At 44.4% G+C, this 24,870-nt stretch overlaps 1 protein-coding gene across 3 annotated transcripts in view; it reads left to right on the top strand.

The window, feature by feature from the left end:
* The window catches only part of LOC135908910 (uncharacterized), a 662,802-nt gene that overhangs the window by 184,051 nt on the left and 453,881 nt on the right, over window positions 1-24,870 (top strand). The gene's annotated exons all lie outside the window — the stretch shown is intronic.

Below are 24,870 nucleotides of genomic sequence, written 5' to 3'. Positions count from 1 at the left end.
CGCATCTCTAGAAGAGCAAGAGTGTTCGTACCATCGACAAGTACATCGTGCAGTGCTAGAACATCGATTTTGATGTACGATATCCATATTAAATAAGAAATTCGGAAATAGACAACGTTGACTTTTAGGGTTATTACTGCTAGTTTCGACAGTTGTCTCTCGTTCTTTACACTTTTGAGCGCGCATATAATTCGTGTGTTCAATGCAAAATAGCTACATAAACATTCGTGGATGAGAGTTCTTTCTGACAGCATACTGGCTTCTCACGGCAGCACTGTATCAGATTAATGAGACCCGAGCGAGACAGCTTTTCACGCAACTTTGTGGAACAAGCGAAATCTTCTTTTCCGCTTCGCATAAGCTTGTGAAATATTCCTGGGAAATTAACTAATGTGTCACTGTAACAGCACATGTAAGTCCACAGGCCTGTGTGCCACATCTTACCAAAAAAAAAAAAAAACGGATACGCAGCCATTCCCGCAGATGGTATGATTTTGATCAGCGGCCGATTTTGAGAAGGCCGGTAGGGCGTTGCTGGTGCCGCGTCGTCACGGCACAATTATAACTATTCGCCACGTCGACTTTAATACCGGTGTCGGTGCCATCGGTGTCAGCATTGCCGGCTTCAGAGAAGCGCGATTGAATACCGCGCAGGAGAAAGGTACAGTGTACACAACCGATGCAAAAACATACAATTTTAAAGGACCGCGACGGGAAGCGCTTCTGTTGTAACTACGGAACTCTTGGCCGTCGCGACCGAATGTTTCTGCTGCGACGTCAGAATTGGTGTCATAACGTCGGAGTCGCTGTCAGGATATAAAGCTGTTGTTCCGACTTCATAACTCTTGTTGTCGCGACAGAATGCTTCTGTTGCGAAATCAGAATTTCTGTCGTAACGTCAGAAATGTCTCCCAATTAAGAAATGTCAACAACTTCTGTCGTACAACAGAATTTCTGTAGTTGCGACAGGAATTCCTTTTGTCTTTTTCAACCGGGCACTACAGAAGCTTGTCGCATCACACAATTTCAGTGCACTTCTGTTGTCATCATTGGGTATATGTTGCGGCGATAGGTTTCCGTTGTGGAACAGTTCTCTGTAGTACAACAGAAGTTTGTCCATTACTTCAGGAACACTTCTGTTATGACAACTGGGGGCCTGTTGCAATGATAGGTTTCTGTCGTACAACAACATTTTTCTGTAGTACAACAGAAGTTGGTCGCATTACATCAGGAACACTTCTGTTGTGACAATTGGGGGCCTGTTGCCACAATAGGTTTCTGTAGTATTTCAACAGCTCTCTGTAGCACTACAGAAGTTTTTCGGGTTACTTCAGGAGTATTTCTGTTGGGACAACAGGGTGCCTGTAGTGATGACAAATTTTTCTGTAGTACTACAAAAATCTGTTGTAGAGCTTCAGCTTTCTGTTGTAACAACAGACATACGACAGACTGTACTTCTGTAGTAGCAACAACAAATGTCTGTTGTACATCAGAAAAGTCTGTCGCTCCATCAGGAATCTGTAGTTACTACAGAAAAATCCTGTTGTACAACAGAAATTTCTGTAGTTGCGACAGGAATTCCTGTTGTCTTTTTCAACTGGGTGCTCTGCTGCGAGCTTGCGAAACGTTCTGCAGAAAGGCGGAAAACTCGCGCCTCAACCCCATGCCAAGCAGTAATATTGTGGTGAAGGAATTATTTCATCCTCTGACAAGCTTTATTTTGAAATCTCTAGGGTGCCATGAATAGTGTTTTTTTTCTCTCGATCATACAGTGGTGGCTTTAGAGCCACATCTGCCCTTTCGCACCCGTTCGTGAACTAAAACACATGGCTACTCAACGACACGAAATCACGAGGCATGAAATATACCTTGCTTTAAAAAATAAAACGCCTTTACTTTATTGGCGTAAAAGTTAAGCAGGTCTCACTGAATGCCTTCAGCATCCGTGCCCGTTTCTTCACATTCGTCATTTTGAATGTGCGCTATATGTGAGGCTGAGGGTAATATATTACCGTTATGTCCCTCACAATATTCGCTGAAAGTGTACCTTGAAAAAGGCTAAATGTGTAGCTTGACTAAACAACCCACTTTCTTTATTAACAACGTTAGTATTGGCGATATGTATCTTGACGTAGGACCTCACCATGGTATGCGATATACTGATCGACTGATACTGATTGGGCGGCGCACGTCATGGTGCGGAAGAGGTGGAGCCACGTCATGAGGGCATAAAAGGAGCTGGTTGATGACGTTCCGAGGTCTAGAAACGGTATAGCGTTTTCGCATTTCCCCACGTAAGCAGTCTTAAGTGTGTCTGCCAAATTTTAAGTTTAGTAATCACTGCCGCGTCAGGTGTGGTTGCGCAGAAAAGCAGGCGCGCGTGCTTCGCGCATTGACGTCATAGTCGGAGCGGCGGCGGCGGCGGCGGTTGCGGCGGCGAGTGATGGAGGAGCGTGCACGCTCTTGCGACTAAGGTCCCTCTATAATTTCCAAGGTAGCGCCATCTGCCGCGCGCGCCACCTAGGAAGCTCCTGTAGCAGACGGCGCCCACGCTAAACCGCGGCGCCGCGGCATTCGTGAGGTGAAAAAATATCTGCATACGCGCGGAAATAAAACCTTCTGGTGCCTGACTGTGGCGAAAAACGAAAGAAGGACCCGAACTGCTAAATTTAGTCCTTTAATTTCAAATAAGTGCTCCAAGAAAATAGCTCAAGAGAGCGTAATGAGGGCTTGATCGCCTCGATTCCGCGTGTTTACATTTCGTTCGTTTGCGCTCAATCGCCGCGCGAGTCTTGGTGATTGCTTACGCTTAATCCCGTATGCTCTGTGAAATCTTTTGCATGTAAGTGTGCTGCGTACGCATAGCGTTTGCATTGAACGAAGAAGTCGTGTAAAAATGAAGGCTGACAGTCGCTTGGACCGGAAATCTTTCGACATAACGTCGCTCAAACGTGCGATTCTCAAAGCGCGCGACCCTCACGGCAACTAAACAACATCCTGTGTGTTTGTGGAAACGAGTGCGCCAACAGGCTTCTTGTCGCTGAGTGTGTCTGTCGTGTAGCGATTACACGACGACTGCTGTGTCTTGTCGTTCAATGCTACGAGCCAGTGCAACTGTCGTGACATGATGAAGAGGTGGTATGGATCGTGTCAGCGTGTCTCCTCGATTGTGTTCGGGCTGCCAGCGCGATCTGATCTCGCGGCACACCAACATCGAGCGTAGTGTGTGCGCGTGTGTGAATGTGGTTGACTGTTCTCGTGAACCGTGCGACGTCGCCGCGTAAACTCGAATCATGACGCGCATTGTTGTGTTTATCCCTTTTCGCCTCCGTGCACCGCTAAATCCCCGTAAGAATTAGAGGGCTCTTATACGAAACGCACGCGGATTGACCCAGCTATTACTGCACTTTGTTTTGCTGGCAATCCGGGTATCGCTTGTGGCGTTTTTATTATGTTCATTTGCAGTTGTGTGTTTTTCATCAGTAAAATGGCATTGCCGATTACTGAAACATCTTCGAGTGTAAGGGAAACTTGGAAGGAACGAGCTCGCAGCTGTATGTAATGTACTTTGATATACTGTATTACGCTTTATTATTTGACCGCCAGTAGCTGTGGCTATGCAGTATTCGTTTTTAAAAACAGAGTAATGCAGGCACTTAGCGATATATTTATTCACATATGCAATGCACCATATACGATTAGGATATTGGAAATTACATTTTGGACATGTTGTAAAGCGCAGTTAACAACGCGCGCACAAACACAGGAAAGTGTAAAAGTAGAATTCGCTACTGAATTTTATTTTTTATCGCACGTAACGCAATGCGGATATTTGTCAGCGAGTTAATGCTTTTCTGCCCCACTATTTACTTGCATGCTAGGTCATACTGCACTTGCTAAGTCGACGGGCTCGTAATGCACTAAAATCAGTAATCTCCACAAACTTCGGCCGTCAACATTCATGCACGCGAATGAAATAATACTGCAGCTCTGCACACACTGGTGTATACTTTCTCTCGCACCTTCGTATCGCTCTACGTTACTTTCCTCGCATAGTCGTGCAGTTACCGACGGTTCAGTCTTTCCGTCCATTTCTATGCAACCAGAATTACCTTCTGGTTAGGTTTTGTTTGCTGCGCGGGATGCAAAATAACTTCTTGTCGTCCTCCGTCTGATCTCGGCACCCATCCGCACAGCAACAAAGCATTTCGGTCCTTCGCATCCTAGGTCATGCCGATCTATTCATCGGGCTCACAGCGAACTAAAATAAATAATCTCCACAAACTTCGGCCCTCAACATTCATGCACGCGAGTGAAATACTATCACCACTCGATACACGCACGTGTATACTTTCTATGGCACCTTTGTATCGTTGTATGTTACTTGCCTCGCAAAGTCGTGCTGTTACCGACGGTTCAAAGTCCGTCCGTGCAATTCTGTGTAACCATACTTTTCGTCTGGTTAGGTTCTGGTTGCCGCGCGCGATGCAAAATAACTTCTTGCCATCCTTCGTCCGCTTTGGGCACCCAACCGCACAGCAACAAGGCATTACGGCCCTCCCGGAACGAAATTATCGCAGCGATGTGCAAAGCACAACAGGCGAAACGCGCGCTCTTCGCCCGGCGCGCAGGAACTTTCATGGCGGCAAAGGGGCGGAGCAAGGTCACATGTCACCGATCAGCCTATCGCAGGCGTTGTTGGCTGGATCAAAGCCTGGCGGTACTTTTAAATGATTGAGGGACTTTACTTGCGACTAGTGAGAATGGCTCCGCAAGTACGCCACTGCAGCAGAAGTGGTTCACGCTGCGCCTCATTAAGAAAGTCGCCTTAGTGCCGCACATGTACTTCCCATTGCAGCTCGTTATATCTTGCAAGAAGTCTAGCCCCGATTGTATAGCTTAATGTATTACCAATATGTCTTAAAAAGAGGTGTAACGCCGATTGTATACGATCATGCATTGCCAAATGTGTGATTTGGGGTTCAGATTGGTAGCCGCAAGCCAATTCGCAAACTCAGGAAGATCAGCGGTCAAATTCACAAAGCTTCTCAACCTGTTGGCACTGGTCGGTTGCATTCGAAAATAACGCGCTGGCGACATGGTTGTGCCACGCTCGTGGTTTCTGCTAATCGATCGAGCCAGTAAACTACTTTCTTAATACGCGCCAAAATTCTCTCGCTCACAATTTGCTCCGTGCTCGCCCCAAAAGCTTAACCCTGATTCTAGGGTAGAAATGAATCCCGAAGGTCATAATCAAAATTCTTTCATTCCCGTCATGAGTTTACAACTTTTCATTCAAAGTATTTTGTCAAAATGGGCGTATTTTCACGCATACAAAAAAACTGTCAATAGTATGGCACCTGACCAACAAACGCTTTATAAGTGAACCCTTTATAATACAGTACAAATATATATACCATAACCATGGTGTTGAAGGGCATGTTGCATAGGGTGGCTGCTTATTTAGTTTACAACACTCCTCGAAAACTGATTGGCCCTTTCTGAATTAGCAAATTTCAAGTCTTGTAACACCATCAAAGTATTCACAAGCGGTCATATTGGTGACTCCACAGCATATAGAGGCATACGTGCTAATGCATATGTACTACTGCATATGTATCTATAGTCGGATACAACTTTAGAAAAAAGGGGGCGTTTACTCCTCCGAGTCAGATCCACCAATGGGCGCGCACTCTGGACCGACGTCATGCGCCGGACGGCCGGTGACTTCGCCGCTTCGGTCATCTGGGCGGGGCCTCCCCTTTTTTCTAAAGTTGTATCCGACTATAGAGACGAATCCTCCGCTAATGTTAGTTTGCCGGCTGTTTTTTAGATTCCGGCGTATGACACGCGCAAACTATATCGACATTCTCACAAGAAGCCTACAATGGCAGAACTATAATGGGCTCTCGTACCCTGTGAAATTACAAAAAAAAAGAATAGCTGTAGTGACCTTTTGTAGATCTCAGATGAAATTATAATGCATATTTGCCATTTTGGTACAGTAGACACTGAATTAGCAAGTAAACTGGATGCCCAGACTCGCACATTACTCCTTACTGCCTACACCATTCTCTCCGTGATTCATGGACATGTTTAGTTAGTGGTTTGTTATTTTGATATAGACTATGTTTGATGATGTCCTATACTTTCATAACCACTTTGTTCGTATCATCCTTAGCTATAATTTCGGGACAGCCGGTTCTTTCTGTATTCCCGTAAATTTCCCGTATTAAGCAGGTAATAATAAAAATTTTTTGGCACCAAATTAGATTCTAACCTTCAGTTTTCTCAACACATTGCCTTCATTAAGCAAAAGTGTGCCTTCGGTATTAGAGCATTAATCAAATCGAGACCATACTTCTCTACAGACGCATTATTAGCATTATACTTTGCCTTCATTCACGGTTATGACATTGTTTCCTGGGGAAACACATATGACTGTCATATCTCATCTATTCAGCACTCCCAAAACCAAGCAACGCGCATTATCATTAACAGTGGGTTTTTAACGAGTGCTACTCTTCTACTTCGTGAAAATAGCATTCTTGTTGTAACGAACTTGTTCAAATATCATCCAATAATTATATTTTATAAATTACTTACTAAACAGCTCTCATACCAATTCATTGATTCCAGACACCTCAGCAATAACAATATTACCAGGTTTGCACGTAACTCTAATGTTCTACTACCTATGGTTCATTCTAACTATGGAAAAATGACATCATCATTCGCTGCTATAAAATTGTGGAATGGTTTACCCGTTAGCATTAAATCTTCATCCTTTCATACATTTAGTCATGCTCTTAACCTGTTTTATATGTGTAACTAAGGTTACGTCATTCATTACACCATATTTGTCATTTGTGTGTACTGACAGTTCTTTTGTGAACTACAGGCTTATATAAGTACAATTTGTTTTCATTTATATTATTTTTCTATTTTCTATTTTCGCGATTGTGTTCGTTTGTTTTAGTTAGTTTGCTCTTCTTTAATACATCTCTACGTTGTTACTATTAACCGAGGGTCCCGTTGCAGTCTTGGACTTTGGGACCCTCATCTGTATATTGGATCTTTCCAATGCATTGTATTTAAAGAATAATAAACTGAAACTGAAACTGAAGAATAAAAAGCACATTCTGGCTCCAAAACTGTGTGTCTGAGCCTCGATCCGTTTAGCTTTCAAGGAAATTCATCAGCGTAGAGACTCAAGGAACCATACAGTAGTGTCAATTAACAGGTTATTTTCGATCACCCAGCATCGACATCATTCAGCACCCATTCAAGCTCCCACTTCGAACGATTGGGACAAGGATAAAGGCACACAGCGCACGGCGTTGTTGTTCCTCTGCAGTGACCAAATTTTCACACTGCATCGATTACTCGCTGTCCACCCTACAGGTGCAAAATTTAGCTATCAACTTCTCTGTACCGATGGGTTGAGAACACGCCATCTTTCAGGCATAACATTGTGCTAGGCGTATGTGTGTTGGAACTGTTCAAGTTTGCTTGAATACACCAGTCATCTGTAGATGGGCACCTTATTATGCGACAAGTATGTGGCCCTTACACGAGAACGCAACACTTGCGACTGAACGATTAAAATTGCCCTACATGCAACACTTCAGCTCATAGTCCACCTATATCGTCGTCGTTATTGCAGGCTTCATTGTTTCGTGATCATTTCAGCCGTGTTGATGCTGTGCTGAGCTGTTGTTCACCATCTGCTGAGAACAAAATCTTATTCCTCGTCGTATAACCTACTATCACTCTCCTTTATTCAGAATTTCTTACATTCAAATTTTCTCCTCGCCAAATACTAAGGCCCATATTCGCAAACCTTCGGACGAAAAAGTGTAGGAGCTTCCTGATTGACGGGCACCGGCGGGCCCCGACGCTCCCGACATTGTCCGTAATGTCCAGTCCATTAGCGAGACAATCGACGCGGAGGTGACAAGTCACAGCCTGCACTCATGCACATTGTAGAATGCATGCGAATACAAGTCCATATCTCAAGTTGGCTAATTTCCCAAAATTTCTCCCTGTAGTTGCCTGTTTTGATATCTTCATAATTCTAGAGGCAAAAAGATGCCATTTCCACATTCTTCACTGTTTTTCTGACTGCAAATAGAATAATCGAAGGGTAGATTCGGCGAACTCGTGTCTCCCGACTAAAAGGCTTAGGCGCCGCGAGGGCTTCAGAGAAACGGCTTCAGCCGTCACCTGTATAGGCGTCTCCGCAGTGGGAGCCCATTTGTCGCTGTGCCGGCCATCTGGCGACCGGGTGCGCGCGGGTGGCGGCAGGGATCTCCGGCGGAAGTTTTACCCCTGAAATGCTGGCGCTTTAAACAACGGTACATTAGCCGCGCTACGGCTCCACGCGGCGGACCGAAATGGGAGGGCAGCAAACGGCTACGGCTGGCGGACCGAACAGGAGGGAAGCCTGCCCCACGGTCGAAGGAAAGGAGCACATACAGCCTCCCCACGACTATAGCGCAGCGCGCTGGGCTCCGCGAGCCTCCCGAGGGAGTTTAGCTGCGTGCCACGGCGTTGCGCGGCAAGGTAATGGGCTCTCGACCCGATCGCTCACGTTGGGCACGTGCTTCGAACATGAGGCCGCTCCCGGTTTCGCGGCGATCATCCTCCCCCGAGCCGCCGTGTCCCCGCGTCCAGCGCGGCACTGCGGCGCGCTAGCACCGCGAACGCCCGCGGTCGTGAACGCCTCCGCGCGTGCGGTGTCGTAAATGTATGCCGCCGCAGTGGCAGCGCCGGAAGCGCGAATTAGGTAAAACGGTATGCGATACGCGGGCAGTTCCTTGTACGCTCGCCGGCCCTTGCGCAAGCTTTCGATTTGTGAATGGTGTGCAACGCGGGTCAAGATCCGAGTGCGCCAATGGAGAGAGCAGCTGGAATGAAACATTCAAGAGCTAGCGCTTGTCCGACACGCGTGCGTTAGCAGCGTAGAATCTTAATGGGCAGGCGAGGGCTGGCAGCTGCATGCTCCCCTAGGCCTTCGAAAAGAGCGTCAGCGCCTGTTTGACAAGACACATTTCATTTCCTATTCCCTTTACCGACTTAACACATTGACGGATTCGTCCTAACATTGTCCTAAGGAATTAACATTTTATTCGTGTACTACTTCTACAGGTAATAGTGCTTTCCTGCTAAAATTTGCATTTTCAGGCGCTTCAATATGTAAAGAATTATCTGAAAGGAAGCTTTGACGTTTAATCTTTCATGATGTATTCTGCACTTCCGCTCGTTCCTTACGTTTATAATACCACGCTAGCATGTCCCCATATATCTAGCTCTCGATAGAATTAAAGGTAAGCTCCTTCGCCTTGCAGAACAGTCCATTTCTTTTAAGCCTTGGTTATCATGCACAGTGCGCGATGTTAAGCCATGCTATTAGGAAATGTCCTCCAAAAAGAACGAAAAACTAAGAACGACCGACTTCATTCCAACTGTTGTACATAACCCATGCAGCGCTTATCACTAAGCAAAATGGATTCGGCGAATTCGACATATGCAGATTGTCGCAGACTACATTACCATAAGTACTCCTTTTGCGAGCTTCTCACTTTAACATTTGAAGGTACAGCTTGTTAGCCAAGCGAAAATACGTTTACCTTTATGGTCGTTCAGTAGGTGCTGTTTAGTCCAGCAGCCTCAAATTTTGCTCTGTTCATTACCGATAAACTATAGATCTATCTGGACCCAGGGATTCTTTAATAGGTTGTTAAATGTGATTGTATCTAGAATTGTACGGAAGCTTTGGCAAACTAAATATCGGTCATTTAAGCTGGAATTTTGAGGAGGTTAACTCGAGTTGACGCGGGAGTTACTGGAATACTTGCCGATTCCATGCATTTCAAGTAAAAGTTGCGTTCTTGAAAATTCTGACATTGAATTTACACCAGGAAAGTAGGACTCTGCAGCAAAGGGCATTTTTCCGCCACTAATTATGTGGGGCCTGTTGATTAGTGGTGAATGTCAGTCATATAAAGTACGAACGGAAACTGCAACTGCGCCCTACTACCCGCTCCTTCGCTCCCACCCCACTGGACTGCCCGAGTGCACACAGGCCTTGTTCCTTTCCTTCTCACAAAAGAAAGGCAATAAGTGCAAGGAAGTAGAATGCTGCGAACAATAAAGAAAACAAATAAGCGATTTATTTTGTCAATGAAGGTAACATTCTTAGGATTGTCGGGGCAATTTTATTTCCTTCTATCTAGCTACGCAGCCAGAAATATGGGCCGATACCTCAGGTACTGCAGTCTGAAGATGTGGGACGATGCCGAAAATTGTGCAGGCTACAGATAATATCACATCACATCACTTTATTACCTTAAAGACCCCGGTTAGGGGGTATTACATAAGGGGTGGGTTTACAAATCAAGGTTACAGAGAGTGATCTTCATGAGAAACAAATGTAGTTATGTTGTCCGCAAAAGTTGATGAACACGTGATGGCTGCAATGTTCCGGGGAAGGCCATTCCAGTCCACTGCTGTGCGAAGAAAAAATGAGGCAGCAAAAGTAGTGGTGCGAGCACGTGCGCGTGCGATTGAGTAAGGATGGGACGTACGGGGGGATATGCGTGCCGGTGGGATGATATACGGTGCTTGATTGAGCGGACTGTGAAATAATTTGTGGAACAAGCAAAGACTGGCGATGCGGCGACGCACAGAAAGATTAGCAAGATCAGTTTTACGTTTTAGGGATGATATGCTTATGTCGTATGAATATGAAGAATGGATGAACCTGGTGGCGCGATTTTGTACAGATTCTAGTTCGTTTCTTAAGTATGCTTGATGCGGGCTCCAGATGGGTGCTGCATATTCTAGTTTCGATCTGATGAGTGATTTGTACGCGAGAAGTTTTATGTCTGATGGTGCGTGATGCAAATGACGCTTTAAAAAACCGAGGGATCTGTTCGCGGATGATATGATATTGCTGATGTGTGCGTTCCATGAAAGGTCAGAGGATAAGGTGACGCCTAGATATTTGTATGTTTGAACTTGTTCGACAGTGGAGTGGGAGATTAGGTATGAGAATGATAGGGGGTTAAGTTTGCGATGAAAGGAAACGAGCTTGCATTTAGTAGGATTAAGCTTCATCAACCAAAGATTACACCACTGTTGCACAAGGTTAAGGTCATGTTGGAGTGTAGTTTGATCAGAAATCTTTGTAATTGTGCGATAGATGACACAGTCATCGGCAAATAAACGGATATGGGAGGATACATGTACTGGCAGGTCGTTAATATATATGAGGAATAGGAGGGGTGCGAGTACAGATCCTTGGGGGACGCCGGATGTTACAGGGAGGGAGCTGGAGCGACTAGTTTTAATTGAAACAAACTGGGAGCGTTTGTTGAGAAATGCTACGATCCATGCGAAAACGTTAGGGTGCAAATTCAGCTGGGAGAGTTTTAGTATAAGGCGTTTGTGTGATACTGTGTCGAATGCTTTAGCGAAGTCGAGAAATATTGCATCGGTCTGAAGGTTGAGGTCGAGATTAGAGTGTAGATCATGAAGAAATATGGCAAGTTGGGTTTCACAAGGTAAAGATTTACGGAATCCATGCTGGGAAGGATGAAAAAAATTGTTAGTGTCAAGGAAGTGCATAATGTGAGAGTATATGACGTGTTCCATAATTTTGCATGGGACGCTGGTTAGAGAAATGGGGCGGTAATTTAGCGGGGATTGTTTGTTACCTGATTTGTGGACTGGAATGACCTTGCCCTCTTTCCAGTCGTCTGGTAAGATTCCTGTTTCAAGTGAAAGTGAAAAGAGCATCGAAAAATACACTGCAATAATTTCTTTAGTATTTTTTAACAGTTTTGAGTTAATGTCGTCGACACCAGCCGATGATGAAAGCTTTAATTTGTCAATGAGGGATGAAATGCCAGCGGCAAAAATTTCAACAGGGGCCATCATTGGAATAATAATAATAATAATAATAATAATAATAATAATAATAATAATAATAATAATAATAATAATAATAATAATAATAATAATAATAATAATAACTTCTTTATTTCCATCAGCGATGGAGGAGACTGCGGGTAAAAGTCGCTTCAGAGGCAAGCGACTTGGCTAGAGCCCGCAGCCTCCTTTACAAGGCAAACAGCGATTGAACAGGAGACATATATATACATAGCAATTCACTATATGTGAAGTATGCACAAAAATGAAAAAAATGTGACAATGTGAAATGAAAAATGTAATATAAACCTCGTTCATGTACCTTTTCAATTGAATATATATATATATATATATATATATATATATATATATATATATATATATATATATATATATATATATATATAATCAGCCTGGCTACGTTCACTGCAGGGCAAAGGCCTCTTCTGTACTACTCCAACTACTCCGGTCATGTGCTAATTGTGTACATGATGTTCCTGTAAACTTCTTAATCTCATCCGTCCACCTAACTTTCTGCCGCCCCCGGCTACGCTTCCATTTTCTTGGAATTCAGTCCGTAACCTTTATGACCACCGGTTATCTTCCCTCCTCATAACATGCCCTGCCCATGCCCATTTCTTTTTCATGATTTCAACTAAGATGGCAATAACTCGCGTTTGTTCACTCACCCAATCTGCTCTCTTCTTATCCCCCCCTTAACGTTACACCCATAATTCTTCTTCCAATAGCTCGTTGCGTCGTCCTCAGTTTAAGTAGAACCCTTTTCGTAAGCCTCCAGGTTTCTGCCCCGTAGGTGAGTACTGGTAAGGCAAAGCTGTTATACACTTTTCTCTTGAGGAATAATGGCAACCTGCGGTTCATGATCTGAGAATGTCTGCCAAACGCACCCCAGCCTATTCTTATTCTTCTGATTATTTCAGTCTCATGATCCGGATCCGCCGTCACTGCCTGCCCTAAGTAGACGTATTGCCTTACCACTTCCAGTGCCTCGCTACCTATCGTAAACTGCTGTTCTCTTCAGAGACTGTTAAACATTACTTCAGTTTTCTGCAGAATAATTTTTAGGCCCACCCTTCTGCTTTGCCTGTCCAGGTCAGTGAGCATGCATTGCAATTGGTCCGCTGAGTTACTAGGCAAGACAATATCATCAGTGAATCGCAAGTTATTAAGGTATTCTCCATTAACTCTTATCCCCAATTCTTCCCGATCCCGGTCTCTGAATTCTTCCTGTAAACACGCTGTGAATAGCATTGGAGAGATCGCAACTCCCTGCCTGACGCCCTTCTTTATTGGGATTTTGTTGCTTTCTTTATGGAGGACTACGGTGGCTGTGGAGCCGCTATAGATGACTTTCAGTATTTTTACATACGGCTCGTCTACGCCCTGATTCCGGAATGCCTGCATGACTGCCAAGGTTTCGACTGAATCAAACACTTTCTTGTAAACAATGAAAGCGATAAGGATGGTTATATTCCGCACATTTATTTCTTTACCACCTGAATATATATATATATATATACTTAACCTTAGAATCGAACTCACGTCATACCGGCTCCTCTATCACAGCAGCCCGACGCTTTCTGCGGAAGGACTCATTCTCACTGTTCCCGCTTACGTTACGCAACGCATGTCGTAGTCCCTGTCAGGACTGAGTCAGCAGTGCTATTTGGCGCAGCATGTCAAAATAGTCGTGTGAAGGAGAGGGTAGGCTGCAGTTCACGCATTATACGTGACGCGTTTTGGACAGCCAACAGGCTTCTGCCAATTTCAGGCTGCGAAACTTACCGCTACTGTCATAAACTGGGCTGCACGTGGTATATAATGTACGCTCTAGTTTCCCGGTGGCCACATCAGCGCAGCGTTGAATCCCGAAAGGTTTAGTTTCGGAGGCCATGTTTGCCATTGGTCGGTCACCTTCGCCCCTACTGTGTACAACATCACGACTGCCTGGCATATGCTCTTACAAACACTTTCGTTACGTACCAAACTTTTTTTGCGAATACGAAATTCTTGGTGCAGCCCAAAGTTGGTAACTTAACAAGAAATCGTGGAGCGGTCGCCACCGCTCTGCTGAAGCCAAATACACGCTCTCGGATCTTGGCGGTGCGGCCTTGTTGACCTAATTACATGGAGAGCGCAAGAGTGCAGCCATGTTGCTCTAGCGGCACAGTAGTAACGAAGGTTGCTCCACGAACGGGCGGAGGCGCCAGTGTCTCGGCACGTGTTGACGGACTTCAAAGCTACGGCACCGAGTGCGGTGGCGCCGGAAAGGACTAACGACTGTTCTCTGACTTCCCTTTGAGTCGCGAATGCGCATCTTCCTCGTAGGTGCCTTTGTGCTTCCCCGCAAACAATGGCGACGGCGTCCGACAGCGTGGTGAATTATGGCCGGAAGGGAGAGCGTCCGCGTCGTTCCGGTGTAGAGAAAACAAGGCGAAGCTATAGCGCTCCTTCCGTCTACCGGTCTGTCAAGCATGTTTGTGGTTCGCGTCATACTTTGCGAATTAAATCAGGGTTGATATCACTGGGAACATGGCCGAACGTTATGTGCCTGGACATCCCAAGTTTGTGGAGGACGGCGCGCAGGAGGATCATTGCAGATTCCCGACAGTAAAAAAAAAAAGAAAAAAAAAGAAGGATGGGCGCCAATGTTAATGCGTTTAGGATTGAAGCGATGTAGCGAAACACCATATTGCCTCCACCGAAAGGCGTCATGCAGAAGACGTGTATGCTGCTGTTGTTGTGCCTTCAAAGCATCGTACGCACCCGTAGGGGGGGGGGGATGTGCCAACAATCAGGTGGTGGCACACGCAGCCGCGCGGAGTCTTCTTTTAAATGCGTAAGCCTTCTTTGGCGAGTACCTCAGCGAAATCTGCTGTCTCGTGGCGCTTAATAGCTGCAAAACAAATGTATGATTGGTGAAGTGCGCACAGGTACTCGTTATAATAATGTAACAGTAGATGATTGGTAGCGACGGATATATATGCATAAGCTAGCGAAATAAGAAGCAAAAGCGATGTGGCAGCCATGCCAAAGAATGCTTACGCATTGATAGGCAATTCTCATAATTTATGTTGCATTTCTTTCTTTTCGAGCTTCAGCTGTTGCTTACGGCTGTGGCCGGTGGGGCCAATGTGTACACTTAGTACAACCGAGCAGAATCTCAAAAATTACTTCGGGGCACAGCAGAGGAATTTTATTATGTGTAATATTACTCTTATACTCTTACACTAGTAAGTGTAACTAAGGGCGCTATAACGTAAAACTATTCCAAAGTTTTCTATTCCAATTTTGCAGTAAGCCCTCCGCGATTGGTCAAAAACCTTTTTTGGACCACCCCCACTTTACCTGTCTGTCTGGCGACGTCACGAAAACCGCGATAGCTCAACAGCTGATAAGACGTGCACATACTGATTAGGCATTATTTGACCGAACGAAAGAAAACTAGTTATGTCTTATTCGACGCATTTTCGCCATTGGCCCTAGTCTATTGGTCAAGAGTTTTCGGGCTGCACACACTTCACCTGCCTGTCACGCGACGTCACAAATTCTCAAGAACTCACGCGTCAAACTGACGTGTACGCATTAAAGATGCATTAATATGCCGAACAAAACTGAATTTTCTTCTGAATAGCCGCAGGATGCCCCGTTCCGAAAGGAATGAAAGATGGCTGCCGCCGATCGCTCAGGCACTGGCTACTCGCAACTGTCGGAGAGCATGGGTTTATTTGCGTGTAATAGAGCTTTTTCCGTGGCCGTGTAACGATTTCGAGCACTTTCTGCACGTTTACGAGCTCGTTCTGTCCACTCTTTTTTGCTGAGGATCCGTTTCAGCATCATTCTTAAGCTTCCGTTGCATGCCGCCGCGATTGTCGACGAGCCACCGCTAGCTGTGTAAGGGAAAGCGGACCAATGGCTGACTCCGGCACCACCTGCATCATCCGGTTATCGATTTTCAGTGCAGTGGCTGGGCCCCATCGAATCTCTCTCCACTTGAGCGTGCCCCTCGCCTCATATGAGCCAATTAGATAAGACAAGCCGCTCAGTGTAGGCAATGCTATTCGTTTTTCAGGCAAACAAGAAGGACCTCCTATGTACGAGGAGAGCGTTTCATTGGTCTGTTGAGACAACCCTCCAGGTGACCGCCCAGTGCTTGCGTCGGCGGTTACGCAAATTTGACGTCAGAAGATTGGAATAAAAATATCTTGGAATAGTTTTACGTTATAGGGCCCTACGTTGGGAGAAAAACGGTCAGTAGCGGTCAAACATACAGACATGCGGCAAACTCGGCAAAATTTCGTAAAGGTGCTAATTGCATTGAAACACGACGTTTTATAGGAACGACAAAAAGGACTTTGCTAACGACGTAGACAGTACTGACGTTGGTTCATCGGAACAAAGTGGGTGAATGTGTTGGAATGTCTTTGTCAGTACGTTATCCTGTCATTATGGCGTTCCCGGTCAGCACGTCAGTGCACCTCAGAAAAATACCTGATGAGAAATTTCATTTCTGCATTGCACAAGAGGATGACCAATAGATCAGCCATAACGACTAGTTCAAGACAAAAATTGAAGTTTGGAGTGATGCACAGAAGAATTCATGATGTCGCAAGTAAGATTTTTCAGGCAACAAAAGACGTAATAAAGAAGCGATCGAGTTTAGCATATGTAACCCTATATACCAGTGAGAGTTTGATAACCTGTGGAGAGGGATCAAGGAACGAATCGTTAGTGACATAAGGAAATCTATAAATAGTGAAATCATATATACTGAAGGAACAGAGAATGCGTGTAATCATGAAAGAGGACATCTTCAACAATGGAAGGAACAAGCTGCATGGATAAAAAATAAACAGAAAACATTACTCGAAACCGGAATTGTATAACAATTGCAGCGGAAGGATTCAGTGAAGGATTACAAACTGCACAGAACTGGAGTGTGAAGCCGAAGCGTTTTCCTTTTTTTCTGTTTCGTTTGTTTTTTTCCTGGCTCAGCGGAAGCAGTTCATTTCCGCTTCATCTCTGGGGAGATAAAATAATGGCTCAAACTGGTTTCAATTGGTTTATTTTTGGTTGCTTAAGCTAAGAATAATTATAGAAAAATATTATTTTGCACAAAAGCGAGAAATTTAACATTTCCACAGGGTTGTAATGATAGACTCGAAGAAATAAAATGTACGCGTGCTGTTATTCAGTCGTCAAGTAGTTACGAAATACTACGTTGTGGGAACATACCACAACAGCTATAGGTCAGTTCTATTGCGCCTATCTTAGTTTACATGCCAGTGTGATCAAATGCTACCATAGCGCGAGGAAGTCCTTATTAATTTTAGTGATTGCATATTCGACTCGCACCACCGAAGTATGTGACGGTAACTAATTCAAACTGCTTTATTGAATGGCTATACGGCCTTAATATATTCTGGTAACATGCACTTTAAAAATTATACATGTAGTCTAGAAGCATTGCATCTTGAAACTGTAAAAGTGCACAAAGGCAAGAACGATGACAGTGGACATGATGAGGGGCCTCGTCTTGTCCCCTCTCTTCGTTTTCGTCTTTATGGGCTTTTACAGTTTCAAGATGCAAGTAAACAAACTAGCCCAGTTATTTATTCTCTTAAAGAAGCATTGCGTTGTCAATAAATCAAGCACGCAGGATACATTAGGAAACATCTGCAGAGGTTCTACACTTACGACGATTGTCCACAATAAAAGCGTAAGGGTGTCTGGCAAGCAGGCAAGGTGCTTCAGGGGAGTCAAAAAAGAATGATTTTCTAATATTTACTTGAGCACAATCTCAGAATCTCTTGGAGATGTGAAGCAGCCCTTTCATCTAGACCATATACACCTGTATTGACAAGCGATCCTCGACTCGATACTCTTCCTCCATTACAGGGGGTTGAACGCTTTGACTGATAAAGGCACTACAATTCTCAAACATTGCTGTGGATGGTCATGAAGTACAGTGATCATTTGTGTCGTTAGGCTGTGTTGCTATTGACTTTTATCTCAACTGTTGTTTATATGTACGTGTTGAGGATGGAGAGGGCGGCAGGAGGAAGTAATATCGGGTTTAATCTCTCATACAAACAGGCGCGTACAGTAGTAGAGCAGCAGCTTCCAGGTTCATTTTATGCGGGCGACATTGTGTTGCTAGCAAACAAGCAAAGTGATTTGCAACGTCTGACTCATATCTGTGGACAGGAAGGCGAGAATTCAGGTTTGAAATTTAGCATGAGAAACTCAGGTGTTATGGTATTCAATGAAAACAGTGAACAGACAGTCGCAATACAAGGCCAGAAAATACCCGGGGTAAAATAATATAAATACCTTGTTATATAGATAAATGAAGGCAATAGATATATGGAAACACAGGAAGAAACAATAACAGTAATGGGACGAGAAATGCAGCCATAATGAAACACAGAGTTCTATAGGGATACAATAGGTATGAGGTGCTCCGGAGTATGTGGAAAGGCGTAATGGTTCCAGTCCTTATTTTTGGAAATGCAGTTGTTTGCTCGAAATCAGGGGTGCAATCAGGACTCGATGGCAACCAAAGGTCAGTGGGACGCCTCGCATTGGCCGCTCACGGGAAGACTACAAATGAAGCTGTGCAGGGTGATATGGTTGGACAAGTTTTGAAGTGATACAAGCTCACAGTAAAATTGATTATAAAGAACGACTGAGGAATATGGAAGAAAGTAAATGGGCTGAGAGAGTGTTCAGGTATTTGTACAAGGGAACATTGATACACAGTGGAAGAAAAGAACTAGGAAGCTTATTAGCAAGTATGCGGCCTGTAGGGTGAGCAACACAGCAACAAATAACGTCTATCGGAAAGTCAGAATGGCTGAAATAATTTCATGGGTGGCTGCAATGGAAAAAGAAACCAGCTATGAGTAACTACTTAAGAGAAAAAAAACAAAATCAGGAAAGAAACAATTTATGATAACTCAAAGGAAAGATCATTAGTTTTCTAAGCGAGATCAGGGTGCCTTAGAACACGCACCTATAAAGCCAGATATAAGAAAGAAGAAGAAGAAGAATGTGCCTTAAGTAAAGGTAATGGTACAGCTAAGGAAACGATGGTGCATGTTTTATTACAATGTGAAGCTACCAACCCAGCGCTCGATATAGGCACCTTTGGCCTCCATCAAGCCCTTGGGTTCAGTGAGAGCAGGAGGAAAGTAAACATGTCCGCATTAGAGATTAGTAAGAGGCGATTGGAAGATTAGTGGAAGAAAAGTAAGGAAATGACAAAAAACGGAGACGTACAAGAACAAAGTTCACAATAGGGGGTGAGAAAATTTCGTTATGGGAATTAATCGCGTTTTTTTTTCTTTTTTAACTTAGGTGGCCCAATTAGCCGTATAATAGCAAGAGCTTTGTGGCGCAACCCATCGCTCCGTTCCAAAGAGGACGCTCATAACGTCCATCCATCCATCCTTCACCCGAGATAGAGTGCTGAGCGCAGGAATGTTCTATAGTACGTGGGCAGTCACACCCCACCACACAAGAGGGAAATCTAAACCTGCTCATGAGGTGCCAGTTGAAGAGCGTACACGAAAAGTTAAATTCACACAACAGATTTTATTAGATGTTATCCGTGTGCGTTTAAACAACCCGCACACTACATCCACTCAAAGTACAATGGCTTGAACTGGATACAACGAGCGCAGTTTTGGCATCGCTTGAGTTGGGGAATGCTCCACAGGTTATCATTCCGTGCATAAAAGCTCCAAAAGAAGCCTCTCTAGCTTATTGCCAGCATACAAGAAGGTACGCGTTCTTTCAAGAACTGTCTGTGTGACCGACTACGCACTCTAGCGTCGTTTTTTTTTTAAATTTCTCACTTGGGTTGGGTCCATGCTTGTGGTGCACATCTCCCTCTACCTTTACATTCTATTCTACTTTCATCTTTTCGAGTGCCGCGTAGCAAGCCTGACATTGCAACCTGGCGAGCTTCTCTGCCCTTAACTTTATTAAACGCTCTCTAGACGAATAAAAAATGGATTTGAGAGCATACGACAGGTATTTTTAACACATAAAAATCAGATTATTGGTATGTCTGAGTAGCAAAGTGCATTGACAGAGCATTATGCCACTACTAACCAATTGGACGGAAACTTGGAGGATAGCAAGGTAATTTGACAAAAACCTAAAGATGACCTTGTGTGATGGAATGAGAAATGGTAGACGTAACGTAAGTTTACACAGGAATACGGCAACATGAATTAGAAATCAAGCGCCTTTATGTTATTCTATAGGTAACATCCAGAGAAAGTCAAGTTGGGCAGTTCATGTAATTTGTGCAGGAAATAACGAGTGCTGTATTAGAATGAGTTTCTCTTCAAGGCAAGGTAAAAGCAGTGGCATGCGCCAGATCCTGAGTGAGGCGATATATTGAGATTAATTTGCAGAAATGAGATTGTGTCGACTGGAGTGAGGCAACGATCATTGGAAAATACTGGGAGAGTTGTTACTCTCAATGAACATAAATTGTTTTTGATAATGACAATAATCATATAAGTGCACCAGAAGTATTGACCTTTTCGGCATTACAGCTGATTTTCCTTAGAACTCATTCATGAATAGCCTTTACTAATGATTATTGTCATCTTTCACCATAAATATGTACGAAATAAAAAGAAATGGTGTGTTTTGCAGTTGCATGGAGACGATAACACGTAGATACTTCACAAGAACCTAATTTACATATAACGGGAAATTCTGAACATCCTGCAATATGCCAGGCCTCACGGATAAGCTTGTACTCAAGAACGACTCTTAAGAATCGGTGTTGTTCAATGCCAATATTGAACAAAAAAGTTTCATACACCCCACCAACTGACGAACAGTTAACAGGGATCTAGCCTAAATCACCCCATATCAGACTGCAATGTTGAACTTATCCTGCACTATATTTTTTTTTGTCTGGTGGATCGGATCACAATTTGCGGCACTGTAATTCACTCATAGCATTATACACAAACGCTAAAAAGTTGGCTGCTCTAACTTACTACGTCTTAGAAACTAACAAAGTAACTTAAAAACCACACAAGTACAAGAATTGTTAATGATTAAGGCGGTATTTTTTTACCGCTTTTCTGGTATTGTCTACAGAAAGTCAGAAATCTGCATCTTTATAGACGCTTGCTTTATTATTATCGACTGAAATCGGAATTTCACGGATTGTTCAAAATATAAAACATGGACTTTACGTTGTCACATGATATCACACGAGCGATGAGTTAGGGAGCTAAGAGTATCCGATATTTACATTTGGCTTTCTCGGAAATGGGGCTTCAACATCAGGTTGTGTACCTGATTCTGTCTTTTCACATTTAATTTCAGCCACACATCTGAACTCTACAAAATCACGTATCAAATCCCAAAATACCGCTTATAACTGTTCGAATCTATTTCTGGTTCTTTTAGCTACAGTATTTAGTGGAGTTCTGCACTGCATGGCGTTTTCTAAGGCTCAATTTTCAGCATGAACAGCTTCACCAAAGCTTGGGTTTGATCGCTACGTGGCATCTGTGCGATGAAAAATCACACAGTCAAATCCGGTCAATCTTGGTCTATAGAGTGACATCTCCCATCCATATTAACAATGATGACACATTTTACAATCCATTCCAGGGCATATATCGTATATTTAACACCATATATATATATATATATATATATATATATATATATATATATATATATATATATATTATATATATATATATATATATATATATATATATATATATATATATATATATATATATATATATATATATATATATATGTATATATAGTTACGTGCGGAAAGACACAGATGAAAGAGGCTATTCACAGGATATTTACACTGGAGCCAGACCGCCAGGGCGACACTCGCTCGCGCCAAGGGCACAGGCCCACTTCGTCGTCGTTCTCGCGGCGGCTCGTCCCTTGAGCATAGCTCGATGATATTGCAATACTACCCCCTGGCGGCAAAAGCGCCATCACGGAGCTGTTAAATATCCAAGGCGCGTGGAGAGTTGTAGGGTTTGAGTCGGGTGACGTGGACAATGTCACTGGTTGTCACAGCGGGAGACGTAGTGGGCGTGGCTAGAACGATTTCATAGGGGACATCGGTCACTTGTCGGAGCACGCGATATGGGCCTGCGTAGCAGGAAATCAGTTTTTCACACAGGCCAACTTTACGCGATGGTGACCAAAGCAACACGAGGATGCCGGGCACAAAATGGACATCACGCAGACGGAGGTCGTAGCGTTGCTTCTGTTTGTCTTAAGAGACTTGTAGACGAGCGCGCGCAAGTTGACGAGCATGGTCATCATGGGCGATAGCATCGCGGGCATAAGCACTAGTTGAAGCTGTGGTGGACGGAAGCACAGTGTCCAGTGGTATTGTCGGCTCACGGCCATACAACAGCTGGCAGCGAGAAAGCGTATACTTGGCCAAACTTCACGGATACTCCTTCATTTTGGCAAGTTTCGACACAGAATCTATTCTACCAATCCATAAGCCTCCGCACAGAAGACTGTATACTGTTTGTCAAAGACAAGAAAGGTAGTTCACTGAAAAGACTTCGTTTCTTTCGTGTTAGCAAGATGAATTGTGAGTTGTCTTGATTTTGTTGTAATAGCTGTTGCGAGCGTATGGATTGAAACACTGTTGTAACGTCGCAGCTTAAGTGCGTCGCGTCTGAGTGGCATTCTGCAAGAGCGGACCATGTGAGGGCTCAGTCGGACAGGTCAAAAACAATACGTTACTATTTCACAAACACTCGGTAAGTCTAGCTGCATTCTTCCAACCCACGGCACCAGTACGCGTGCTTTCACCTGACATTCTGACATGTTGTTGCGCACTGCTTGCTGCAGTGCATATCTGACTTCCCTCCGGCTCCTGCGTTGGCCGAGCCTTGCCTTTTGACAAATAGCTCCAGGTTCCCGCGTGAGCAAAGTGGTGGCGCGCTGCGCAACCGTGCCTCGCATCCATGCAAGTAGTCGATAGAGGCGCAGTCCCCACGCGAGCCCCATTCCACCGGCCCTAATGTCTCCGAGCAGCTGCACCGAGAAAAATGACATAATCGAACGCAATATATCAAGTTTGTCTCGCCAGAGGTCCTATATTGACGTGCTGCCACTGTAGCCGCCGCCACCGTCGAGAGCGCGCCATTGATCGAGCCTTTTAGAAGCGCGTGGGAAAGGAGAAGAAAGTCAGTACGAACTATTTCAAGCTCTCAGTGCATGCGTGATCCGACGGCACGCGAGATCGCGTCTCATCCGTACAATCCATGCAATATGAACTACGGCTGCATGAATTTACACATTGCCAGCAGCCGAGAAAGATCTATTCCGCAGGCCGCATGACTAGGGCTCGGTTTTTTTACTTACAGGACCAGGTTGGTCACTGTCCAGCCGTGGGACTTCACGGGCGCAATGTTTCTTCCTCACAAGCACGTTTTTTCACGATAGTATATTGTGAAAACTGTTCTCACTCCACCCGTGAGAACTCCCTTCTTATAAAGTGACATCAGGCTTGAAGAGTAGAGAGAAGAGCAGCACAAGGATGGCCCGGTGGAGCTAGACGTTTTGCTTCGTTTGTCTATCGGTCCTTTCCGTTATGTTGAAGACGACGGTGCCCCTAGTCGTCATCATTATCACGTCCTCGTATAACCACCACGTCACCCCCAGTTTCGTCCTCGTCGCAAAGCGAAGAAAAAAGTTGAAGGCCATTCCACCCTGCGAATGTGAATGACCAGTGGAGCTGTAAAAATCATGGTAAGAGAACTTGTGGTAAAGACTTTATGTTGTCACTTATTGTCACTTAGCAACGATGGTCACAATGAATTTGTGGTCGCTATAATATGCATTGATCGGCACAGTCACACCTACCGACACATTCTTCGATAACGTCAAATCGATGCACGTACGCCACTGAATCGTCAGTTGGGCAGGATAGGTATGGCATCGCAAGCGCAATGTCTCAAACACGAAACACGTAAACCACTCCCTTTTCGGCCCCAACATATCCCGATTGAAAACACCGACAACTCATGTTGTATGCGTGATTTCAAAGAATGTTCGGGCGGAAGATAAAGAAGTGCCCAGGGCTGGCCGGTGGTTTGGACCACTGGCAGTTATGCAATTTTTAATGTGTTTGCAATTTTTATGAGAGTCATTTCATCAAGGATGAGCAAGAAGAAGGTCCCGCGAGCAGCTGAACAAGGTCCGTCATGGGTTTCGACGCTCATTTTTGGATGACGTGCCTTTGGAAGCTCGGACCAGCTCGATTCCTGGGAGAGCTCAACGCCGGAAGTCATGGACTCTGACATCGTAGCCATGGGTGGCCCTATGGAGAAGATCCGCTGCATGTCGACTGATATGATTTCATCGAATCGAAGTGAGCAGGAATCCTTCATAGCTTCTAACAAGCCACTCTCCACGTTACACAGCATTAACTCCCTCAGCAGGTGATTTCTAAGCAATTATTTTGAAAATGTAAACTCTAGGCAGATCAGTCAGATCAGGATCAACGCTCGCAAGAATATCCTGCCGATATATGCAGAAAAATCAGCAATACTGGAGAAGTTAAATAGAATTCTGCAGTTAAGCGCAATCTCCGTCCGCTCCTTCATTACTTATGGGAAGAAGACAACGAGTGGTGTGATTTCCCAGTGTACCTTGAAATCAAGTATGCAGACCTCAAGTATATTTTGCGGTCATCGATGCGCATTCTTGAGATTAACCGCTTGGGGGAGCTCCCGATGCACCAAGTTAATATTTGCTTTTTCGACATTACCAGCGTCTGACCAATTGGGCTACGTGATATAACGTGCACGACCATTCCTTTCGAGGCCTCTTCAATTCCAGGAATGCCTAAAGACACGTAAGCGCTGTTTGTAGAAG

Source organism: Dermacentor albipictus, chromosome 1, assembly GCF_038994185.2.
Source record: "Dermacentor albipictus isolate Rhodes 1998 colony chromosome 1, USDA_Dalb.pri_finalv2, whole genome shotgun sequence".
NCBI classification, from domain to species: Eukaryota; Metazoa; Arthropoda; class Arachnida; order Ixodida; family Ixodidae; genus Dermacentor; species Dermacentor albipictus.
Note: the sequence above shows the minus strand (reverse complement) of the source record. Positions and strands in the feature narration are given on the sequence as shown.